This window comes from Triticum urartu, chromosome 6A (assembly GCF_056163025.1).
Source record: "Triticum urartu cultivar PI428250 chromosome 6A, HENAU_Tu73, whole genome shotgun sequence".
NCBI lineage: Eukaryota > Viridiplantae > Streptophyta > Magnoliopsida > Poales > Poaceae > Triticum > Triticum urartu.
The window spans coordinates 419,483,254-419,494,627 of record NC_141878.1 but is presented as its reverse complement, the minus strand read 5'-3'; the positions used below and the strand labels follow the sequence as shown (position 1 = coordinate 419,494,627).

Here is an 11,374-nt window from a genome sequence, read left to right as displayed (position 1 = left end):
TATATTGAATAGTAAAACACTATTGTGAATAGTGCCCTACCTAGTGATATCTGTCTATCGCTTTCACCTAATCCCATATTAACCTAATCAAAATCTGATCCAATATTTATTAAGATAATTTTATTCCCTATATGCCTATCCATCATTGGATCGTGTTTAGCGGCTGATTTGGAAACCAATTTAAACGCTTTAATTACTAGTTAATTTGACAGGCTTTAATTCTTCAACCATCTCATGCATGCATGCCACGTCATAGAAAAAGAAGGAGATTAAAATACTATAGTGAATAAAATCAACATTTATTACCTCCTTATATAGCACTTATTGATTCGTACAATAAATCACTAGGTATGTAAATAGCCGTGTATGTTACATAATTTCAGTAGTAGATATACACATATCCACCACATAACGGGGTATACACATATTCACACATGTAATTTTTTGCATGGTACCTGCATATATATGTAATCCCGTTAGTTGGTATATGCATACCTACGTATTTACATAATTTCTTTAGTAGGTATATGCATACCCGCGTATGTATATAGTTTAATTAGTAGGTATATGCATACTCACGTACATACATGATTTTGTTATTAAGTATATGCATATCCGCGTATGTATATAATTTCTTTACTAGTTAGAACCTATAATAATTCATTGGATATATATATATATATATATATATATATATATATATATATATATATATAGGACGCCAGTTTGGGACACCTAAGTGCCTGGGCACCTTACCTATCCATCGTTAGATCGTGTTTAGCGACAGATTTGGAAACCAATGTAAATGATTTAATTACTAGTTAATTTGGCAGGCTTTAATTCTTTAACTGTCCCATGCATGCATGTCACATCATAGAAAAGGAAGGTGATTAAAATACCATAGTGAATAAAAATCAACATTTATTACCTCCTTATATACCACTTATTGATTCGTAGAATAAATCACTACGTATGTAAAATACACATGTATGTTACGTAACTTCAGCAGTAGGTATACACATACCCACCATCTAATTGGATATACACATACACATACACATACCCGTACATGTACCTTTTTTCAAGGCAGGCACATATATACATAATTTTATTAGTTGATATATGCATACCCTCATATGTACATAATTTCGTTAGGGGTATATGCATACCCGCATATGTACATAATTTCTTTGGTAGGTATACGCATACCCGCGTATGTATATAATTTCTTTTTTTTGCAGGGGTATGTATATAATTTTGTTCATAGGTATATGTATACCCACGTATGTACATAATTTCGTTAGTAGGTATATACATATCCGCTACGTATATAATTTCTTTAATACCTAAAAACCTAGAATAAATCATTGGATATATACGTACCCGTGTATGTACATAATTTCATTAGTAGGTATATATACCATATGTATATTTATATTATTTGGAGTCGGCGCACAATTTGTTGATATAGATAATAAAATATTTTGTCATGAATATCTCAGAATGGTATCAACTTTTATGTATACATTTATTCATCTGCGTGTAGAAAAAATCCACAGGCCAACGAGTCACATTGTGCGTACATACTATATCTGTTTCCTTTTTATTCTGCCATTCTCTCTCCATCAATTAATGTGTGTTTTAATTCTATTCAAATCAATAAATACAAATGGATGGACATGCGAGCTATTAACTGCTAGGTGCCTGGGCACCTAGGTGCCTCAAACAATTTACCTATATATATATAAGGTCGCGCTATTTGTCTACTGAAAAGGTAAGAAAGAAAAGAACTTGAGGTAGAATTACAGGTCGAAGAAAGAATCAGCTTCCATTCCGTAAAAAAAGGAGGTAAACTTACGACATGCAAGTCACTTTTTTAGGTCATGCATGGTTGCAACCAGTGGCGGAGCCAGAACTTTTGTGGAGCCTGGGCAAGTTGAGCCTAAGTGTGAAATCTAGAAATCAAAAATCAGATATTCAGATACACATCATATAATATATCAGAAAACTTCTGAATCACAAATTCACATTAATAACGAAGTGAAAACATAAATATAATAGTCACACAAAATGTAATTTTAAAGTGAACTTATATAGAATATATCAATGTCGGTTTCATAGACCAAATAAGGTTGAGACTTGACAGCAAAAGATAAATAACTAGTCTTGCATAGAGGCAAACTCACAATGTTGTCAACAAAAGTAAAGCTATCCGTACCAGACTAGATGTCAGCAGATATGATCTTGCAATTTCTTCAACCACGGTCAAAAAAATCTCTCATTTGTTCATTTTTGCCAAAACAAAGACATACAATCAGCCTTGCGTAGAGGCAAATTCACCATGTTGCCAAAGTCCTAGAAGGCACTACAAGATAGAAAATGAATTTGTAATTAAGTTGTGATGTGAATATATTAAATCTTGAAAGCTTGCAAGAATAGAGATGGCCAGATGGAACATACCGATAGTGCACTAAAGAAAATGAGCTACAATATCATCAAGTCATTGAACCATTCATTATTTCCGGTTAGCAATGTTAGTAGGTGGTTGTGCCTCAACTTCTATTTCCGGTTGCACACCATTCACATTTTCAATGCTTGCTCTACTCACCAAAAACCTCCTCATCTCTGAAATTTAATGATAAAACTTGAAGTTAGTTGTCACACAAGTAAATAAGAAAATGAGCTACAATAAGTAACAGCAGTACCATCTTTGAAAAAAAGTAACAATAGTGCAGAACTACTTATACATAAACTACATGTATTGCATCAAAATTCCTTAAATCCGTCAACGAAGCATTACCTAAATTTATGCCCTAAATCTATTGGTTCATTGCAGATTGCCAAATGACTTTTCAGATTTAAAGAAATCAACAAACACATTCTTATCAAAACTGTTTCTGGAGGCATGTAGTAGTACTGTAGAGGTAATTAACACTTTAACTAACAGCATAGCACAGAGGAGCGCAGAGCTGCTGCTATTTTGAGATTCTACATGAGATCTTGGTTGTGCTTCAATCCCTGGTCTTGACCAGTTATTCAGAGATATTCAGAGATGACTAGATGAGGGATCCCTAGCACCTAGCCCTAATTTCCATGGAGAATTCTTAGCCAAGGAAACTGTTCCAAAGATGAGATCATGAGAGGAAGGAGTTGGCTTGCCTGGGCGCAGGACGTCCGCTCGCCGCGGGCCCTTCTCGCCGTCTAGGGTAGTAGGGCTCTAGGCTAACCGCCGCTCCTATCGCCTAGCCCCTGCACTCGGCACCTATGAGAAACGAAGAGACTTTAGGAGTCGGGTCATGAACAATTGGCTGGGCTGCAGACTCTCTCCTACGGTTGCCTGTTGGGCACAGAACCATTGAGAAAACGAAGGCCCAAATTAATTTTGCCCAGGTAAAGCAAGCTACCAAACAACTTTAGGCCTTTGTTAATCGACCGAGCGCTGTTGTCGCTTGTCGGGGAGCCAGCGAGCCCGGGCAAGTGCCCAGGGTCGCCGGGCGGTGCCTCCGCCACTGGTTGCAACTAATCCGACGGATCAAAATGACTGTAAAAAACAAATGATGCCGTCATAATATTACGGAATGAGCAGTAGAGGTGTTCCTGACTTTTGTACCCATAGGATGTGTGCGCATATTGTACGTATCTTTGGCTAATTACATCTAGTCTAGCAAAATTGAAAGGCTACTTTGGATTGTTTTAAAACTGCAATACTATTACGAAGGGAAAACAACTGTGACAAATTGATTTAGTATTACAATCCGAAAAAAAGTAAAATTAGATAAAGTCTTAGAAATTTTATTTCTTTGCTAAAAAAACAGTCTGAACACTTTACAAAAGATATGCAACTGGAAAATTCTGTTATGAAACTAACAGCCTCATGAATGAGGCGACATGCCACCTCCTTCCATTGCCACAATTGGCAGGCTCACTTAGTTGACATCAGAAGCTACATGTTTCCTGTCTCCATTGTGAGTAGCTGGTGTCTGATGCTTGAAATGGCAAAAGAATATCTATAAGAAGCATCCATAACACCAGTTGATCTGTTGGATATCTGGCAATGCAAAACTTGTTCTGTGGCCTTGCCACATTCACATGAGAGCTATGGACGGTGGTTATCTGCAAAATAACTCGTTAGTACATATCCCACTCACCAGATCTTGGAATTCAACATTAAATAATTAGGAGGGATAAATTAACAGATCCATGTTTTGCGACACACGAAGAAATTACAGGTAGTAAAAGGAAGAATGCTACACAGCTTCACAAAAGGAAGACTAAGAAAAATCAATGATATGAAGGAAAGTTCTATCTTTTCTATTTCATGGCAGAGTTCGATATTTTCAGAGCAACTTCAATTGAGAATGGACATGCCATGCCACCCACCGAAGCCAGCTATGTGCTGCCCAAATAGACAAATACTGCCGAGTAATTGTGAAGCAACGTTTTGGAACTATTGGCTCGCTTATCGATATCGGCATACTGCCGGGATGAAAAATAGAAATGATCAATAGCAAACTGGATAGGGAAATGATCAATAGCGGACTGGATAAGTTATGTATGCAAAAACATGCAGGTAACCATGTAGATGAATCAATATTAAATGGGGCGAAAAAAGAGCATGTCAATGGCACTATGACAGTGTTACAAATGTATTAAGTCACAGAGTAGAAATTGACCATACTTGAATGGACAGCTTTGCAAGATAGGAAAATGGGTTGAAGATGAACAAAGTCGATTCCTTACAGTACATGAACCTAATGTAAAAATGATATTTCGATCTTCCATATAGAATCCATGGTTACGATTTGTTTCAATAATGTACCAAAATAGATGTAAATCTGCAAGCTTCAACGGAATGTAGAAACTTGGTAGATATGATTTTGTTTTAATGATAAGTGGCGATGTATGTGTTATTTTTTTGTAGCAACTAGCCACATGATAAGAAATAAAAAGAAATAATCATTATCTCATTATACATCAGAAATTATTCCTTGGAGACATGCAGAAGATGAGCCAAGCTTTTTTTAATTTGTGCATGATAAGTTGCATAGATAGTCATCCTACATGCCAACATTGTACTGAAGTCAAGGAGCATCATTAGAACATGAAACTTGAGCGACAAATCAAGCAAACACTTACAACTAGACCTACAAAATCTGTACCTCACAAGCATGTTGAACTATCCCTGAATTAAATAGACAGTATTCATCTAAATTGCATACAAAATTAGAATAGAAAAATTAAGAGAACTAGTAAGCCCATAGCATCGACTTGTTGGCAGGATTTACCTTACAAACAAAATTTGATGTCAGGACATGAATTTCTTAAACAAACGACTGCAAATGCTAGGTTTGCTCACCATGAAATCCCGAAAGGAAAACAGTAACAAAATCTGAACGAAAAAAGCCTAGCTGGACTCAGGATTTAGCTTGTCACCGTACCCTGACATCGAAGCCCACTCGTGTACTCCGCCCACCATATAACCACCCGAAGCTGTGCCGAGGCCGGCCGGTGCTTGCTAATGCCACCCGTCGAACCGGCCGCAGGCTCCCAAAGCTTCAAAACCTTTGGGTAAAAGGAAAACAATCTTAGAAATTGTCCTAGAAAAGAACGATTTGAAGATTCACGTACACCTAAACCATTTACTTATATGAGCACACAACTAGTAAACACTCCTTAATCTAAATCGGGTTATTCATTTTTTGTAGATGGCTTAACAAACTCCAAAATAGAACACTCGCCTTGTCCTGTTCTTATGCAACTAACACAGTTAATGTTTGCTAATAGGAAAAATTGTTTACTTTATACAAAATCTTTGATTTGTTGGAACTACCGAAGACACTAGTCGTGAATTCCAATTAGGTAACTGCATAGTCCAGCTAGCTACACCAACAGCTACGCCTGATTGTACTATCTTTGAATCAAGCTAATTTCCTGGTGTACATGACAATCTCCTGAAGTGACTGATGCAACAAACCTTGATATAACAAACTGAAGAGCAGCCGAACCCCAATCCTAACGCATCAGAACAACAGTGTTCTCACCAGCGCACCATTGCCTCGTCTCCAAGTCCCTTGCATACATATTCTTCTACTCCTAGATTTCTTGGCAGAATTCCAATTCCTTGTTTGCCTAATAAATTCATAAAACATAAAGTTAGCATCATCAATTCAAATCTTATCTTAAGAATAGCACAGAACAAAAATCCTCATAAAGTGAATATTCTTGAATTAAGAAATATTGCTCGTACATATGTGGAAATTTCAATTAACACAAAATTACAGAGAATTAGCACTGTCAGCTAGGTACAGGTTGATTCTTGATGTACATCATTACGAACATTCAATTAAGTCATACCAATCATTTATTGCTACAGGATGGAAATTAGTCAAATTTAGACAAAAGAAAAACCAGAGAGACGATTCACATGTCCCGTGACAAACAAAAAAAGATCTCAGCTAGATCGAAGCCTGATACTCTACCGTTGTTCCTTCCGTCTCCGCAGCCTTGAGCTCCCCCTCTTCTATGCCATCCACATGGCTCATCTCCTCCGCTATGATCTACACCTCTGACCCCACTGCCAGGAGCCCGTCTCCAGCATTACCTGCATCACCTGCATCACCTGAGCTCCTCATTTTTCTTTCCTTTCATTTCTTGGTCTTTCTTCCTCTTCCCCTGCACCGCTCCCAAAAACCAATAACCCTAAACCTAGAAATTCAGAATTCATGGAAGAGGATAGGGGAAGTTGAGGAGGATGGTGGGGGGGAGGGGGCGGCGGTCTTACTGGCGATAATACTGCCGGCGGAGAGGGACGCTGGAGAAGGCCGTTGTCACTGCCGAGCTCGCCCGGATCTTACACCACCCACGGCGCCTCTGAATCCCTACCGCATGAGAGAGGAAAGGAAGTACTCCGCTCGCTAGAGAGGTAGTCCTCGCCGCTGGGTCGTCCCTCCGGTGACGTCGCTGCCGCTGCCGCTGCCTCCGCAATGACGAGATGGGAGATTGGGAGAAGTGGGAGAGAGGAACGGACCGGGTGAGTGGGCTGGTTTTTTTACATCCGGGGGAGGTGGGCGACCGATTAACTTTTCCATCGATCTAAAATTAAATCGACTAACGTTTCGCTCGGTCGATTGACCCGGGTGAAGAATATTATTCCTCACCCAGGGTCACTAATAGACTTTCTATGTATATATATACACACATAAATACTATTCTGATCACGGAATTAGAATAATATTCTGATCACAACATGACCTGCCCTGCTAGTAGTACGTTGAACCTCCCTGTGAACTAGGTTGAACTTTCGCCAACATTGCCCAAATGGAGCTTGCGATATACCGTTGGAAAGCTATGGACACCAATATCATGACCCAACTTAATTTTTTGACAAAATATAAGCGGTTTAAGAGCAGTTTCAAAACCGTTTTTTCTTCACACAAAAAACATGAAACGTATTTTCAATCGCAATTCTAAACCGTTTATTGGAATGAGGCATATAATATGGCGTTGGAAAGCTGCTGCAAAACCGCTCCTTCCACATGTTGGAAGTTTTCTCTAATTCCCTATGGTTAAAGAGTAATTTGAAAAAACGTAAAATTTCGTAAACCAAACAGCTGAGTTTGTATTTTCGATGTCATTTCTAAACAGCTACTCCAATTGAGGCGAAATTTTTTGGTATGTATTGTTTCTCCCAATTCTTTATGATTTTAAGTCAGTTTCGAAAATGGCGAAAAACATATTTTCGCCGTATTTTCTACAAACTTTAACAGAAAGGCGCAAATAATATAGCGTTGAAAAGCTACGAAAAATGCGAAACTTTTTCATGTTGATGGTTTTCTCTGATTCCTAGCCGTTTTCATGTAATTGCGAAAATGGTGAGATCATTCGTTCTGCCTTTTATCGCGAAACTGATTCTTCGAAAATGCACCCGCGTAAAGAACCTGAACTTCTCGGCACGTGTACTTGAACTTCACTCTGTTTTTTCACGTGCTTTTCTTGCTCGTAGCTCTTCATCCACTGCTCATAGCTCTCCATCCACTCACTGGAATTGAGCAAGTGATATACCGATGGAAAGCTATTGTAAGCACGCAACTTTCCCGTATTGATCATTTTTTCATACTCGCGACGATTTAAAAAGTTCTTCATCTCAAATTCATTCATTATAGTAGTCGAACTTCCTGCTGTTTTCACGTTGAACTTCTATGACGTATTTTCCTTTGTAATTTTCTCATCCATTTCGTCAGTGTTATATAAATGATACTCTTTTTGTACAAACCTCTCTCACAATATTTTTTTAACTTTCTCCGATCGAGAACTTGAACTTACACAGATGATATTCCTGTCGTTTTGAAGTAAATTAGAGAAATGACAAAATCCTGATTTCTGCATTCATTGCGAATGGAAACGCACTGCGTGAAGTAGTTGAACTTCTCGGGTATGTCTGTTTTAACATCACTTTGTTTTTGACGTGCTGTTTTTTGCACTGCCTGAAGTAGTTGAACTTCTGGGGCATGTCTGTTTGAACTTCACTCTGTTTCACTTTATTGTTTTTTCTTGTATGAAATACACACCATGTAGTACGTGAACTTCTGGTTATTATCACTTTGAACTTCTCTCTGGTTTGAGAGAATCATTTTAAAACCCAAAAACAACATATTTTTTTACGTATTTTGGACATCTAAATACACGGTTAACCTTTCTCACAAGAATTTTTTGGACTTTTCCTCACCGAGCACTTGAACTTCTAGCAACCATTTTTTCGTTTATGAGTTGTTTTTAAAAGTGCAAAAAATGGTGTTGTGTTTTTTATTTTTTGAACAGGTAAATCCTAGGTTTTAATATACTTCGAACTTCTCTCTTATTTCAATATGAACTTCACCTATTTATACTTTGAGTAAAGAATTGTATTAGATTTTTATACGAAAAAAAAATCGAACATGGAAATACAAGGTGAACCTCTCTCGCAACAATTTTTGAACTTCTCCGGACAGAGCACTTGAACTTCTTTCAACAAACCTTTTAAGATTTTATTTTTCTATACTTTTATTCTCACCTAAAATGCATTCCCTGCAGTACTTGAACTTCTCATTGTTTTCACTATGAACTTCTTTCAACAGATAAGAATTTTTTGAATACATAAAAACATGTTTTAAATGGTATACATGAAAATTTTAAACCGTTCATCAAAATGTGGCACATAATATACTGGTGGAAAGCTTATGAATAGGAGCAAGTTTTTTATGTAGACACGTGTTACAAATTCGTTGTCGTTTGAGAACAGTTTTTAAAATGGCAAAACTGAAGGAAATATGCCCTAGAGGCAATAATAAAGTTATTATTTATTTCCTTATATCATGATAAATGTTTATTATTCATGCTAGAATTGTATTAACCGGAAACATAATACTTGTGTGAATACATAGACAAACTAAACGTCACTAGTATGCCTCTACTTGACTAGCTCGTTGATCGAAGATGGTTATGTTTCCTAACCATAGACATGTGTTGTCATTTGATTAACGGGATCACATCATTAGAAGAATGATGTGATTGACATGACCCATTCCATTAGCTTAGCACCCGATCGTTTAGTATGTTGCTATTGCTTTCTTCATGACCTATACATGTTCCTATGACTATGAGATTATGCAACTCCCGTTTGTCGGAGGAACACTTTGTGTGCTACCAAACGTCACAACGTAACTGGGTGATTATAAAGGTGCTCTACAGGTGTCTCCAAAGGTACATGTTGGGTTGGCGTATTTCGAGATTAGGATTTGTCACTCCGATTGTCGGAGAGGTATCTCTGGGCCCTCTCGGTAATGCACATCACTTAAGCCTTGCAAGCATTGCAACTAATGAGTTAGTTGCGAGATGATGTATTACAGAACGAGTAAAGAGACTTGCCGGTAACGAGATTGAACTAGTTATTGAGATACCGACGATCGAATCTCGAGCAAGTAACATACCGATGACAAAGGGAACAACGTATGTTGTTATGCGGTCTGACCGATAAAGATCTTCGTAGAATATATAGGAGCCAATATGAGCATCCAGGTTCCGCTATTGGTTATTTACTGGAGACGTGTCTCGGTCATGTCTACATTGTTCTCGAACCCGTAGGGTCCGCACGCTTAACGTTACGATGACAGTTTCATTATGAGTTTATGTATTTTGATGTACCGAAGATTGTTCGGAGTCCCGTATATGATCACGGACATGACGAGGAGTCTCGAAATGGTCGAGGAGTCTCGAAATGGTCGATACATAAAGATTGATATATTGGACGGCTATATTCGGACACTGGAAGTGTTCCGGGTGATTTCGGAGAAAACCGGAGTGCCGGAGGGTTACCGGAACCCCCCGGGAGAAGTATGGGCCTAATGGGCCTTAGTGGAGAGAGAGAGGGGCGGCCAGGGTGGGCTCCCCCTTCCCCTCTGGTCCGAATTAGACTAGGAGAGGGGGGGGCGGCGCCCCCCTTTCCTTCTCCTTATCCCCCTTTCTTTCCCCCTCCTAGTAGGAGTAGGAAAGAGGGGAGTCCTACTCCTACTAGGAGGAGGACTCCTCCTTGGCGCGCCCCCAAGGGCCGGCCGGCCTCCCCCCTTGCTCCTTTATATACGGTGGCAGGGGGGCACCTCTATACACACAAGTTGATCTTCGTGATCGTTCTCTTAGCCATGTGCGGTGCCCCCCTCCACCATAATCCTCGATAATATTGTAGCGGTGCTTGGGCGAAGCCCTACGACGGTAGAACATCAAGATCGTCACCACGCCGTCGTGCTGACGGAACTCATCCCCGACACTTTGCTGGATCGGAGTCCGGGGATCGTCATCGAGCTGAACGTGTGCTAGAACTCGGAGGTGCCGTAGTTTCAGTGCTTGATCGGTCGGGCCGTGAAGACGTACGACTACATCAACCGCGTCGTCATAACGCTTCCGCTATCGGTCTACGAGGGTACGTAGACAACACTCTCCCCTCTCGTTGCTATGCATCACCATGATCTTGCGTGTGCATAGGATTTTTTTTGAAATTACTACGTTACCCAACAGTGGCATCCGAGCCTAGGTTTTATGTGTTGATGTTATATGCACGAGTAGAACACAAATGAGGTGTGGACGATATAAGTCATACTGCTTACCAGCATGTCATACTTTGGTTCGGCGGTATTGTTGGATGAAGCGGCCCGGACCGACATTACGCGTACGCTTACGCGAGACTGGTTCTACCGACGTGCTTTGCACACAGGTGGCTGGCGGGTGTCAGTTTCTCCAACTTTAGTTGAACCGAGTGTGGCTACGCCCGGTCCTTGCGAAGGTTAAAATAGCACCAACTTGACAAACTATCGTTGTGGTTTTGATGCGTAGGTAAGATTGGTTC

At 39.4% G+C, this 11,374-nt stretch overlaps 1 long non-coding RNA gene across 2 annotated transcripts; it reads right to left on the bottom strand.

Moving 5' to 3' along the window:
* Nucleotides 1–3,771: 3,771 nt before the first annotated feature.
* LOC125513800 (uncharacterized) lies at nt 3,772–7,069 on the bottom strand. 2 transcript variants are annotated; one of them, XR_007286162.2, is made up of 5 exons: nt 6,782–7,069; nt 6,480–6,672; nt 5,975–6,129; nt 5,439–5,562; nt 3,772–4,113 (listed from the first exon to the last, which is right to left on the bottom strand). It is a non-coding gene; the product is annotated as an uncharacterized LOC125513800 (long non-coding RNA). The 2 variants fall into 2 exon arrangements; XR_007286161.2 differs by having other exon boundaries at nt 6,480–6,699; nt 6,782–7,068.
* Nucleotides 7,070–11,374: the final 4,305 nt, after the last annotated feature.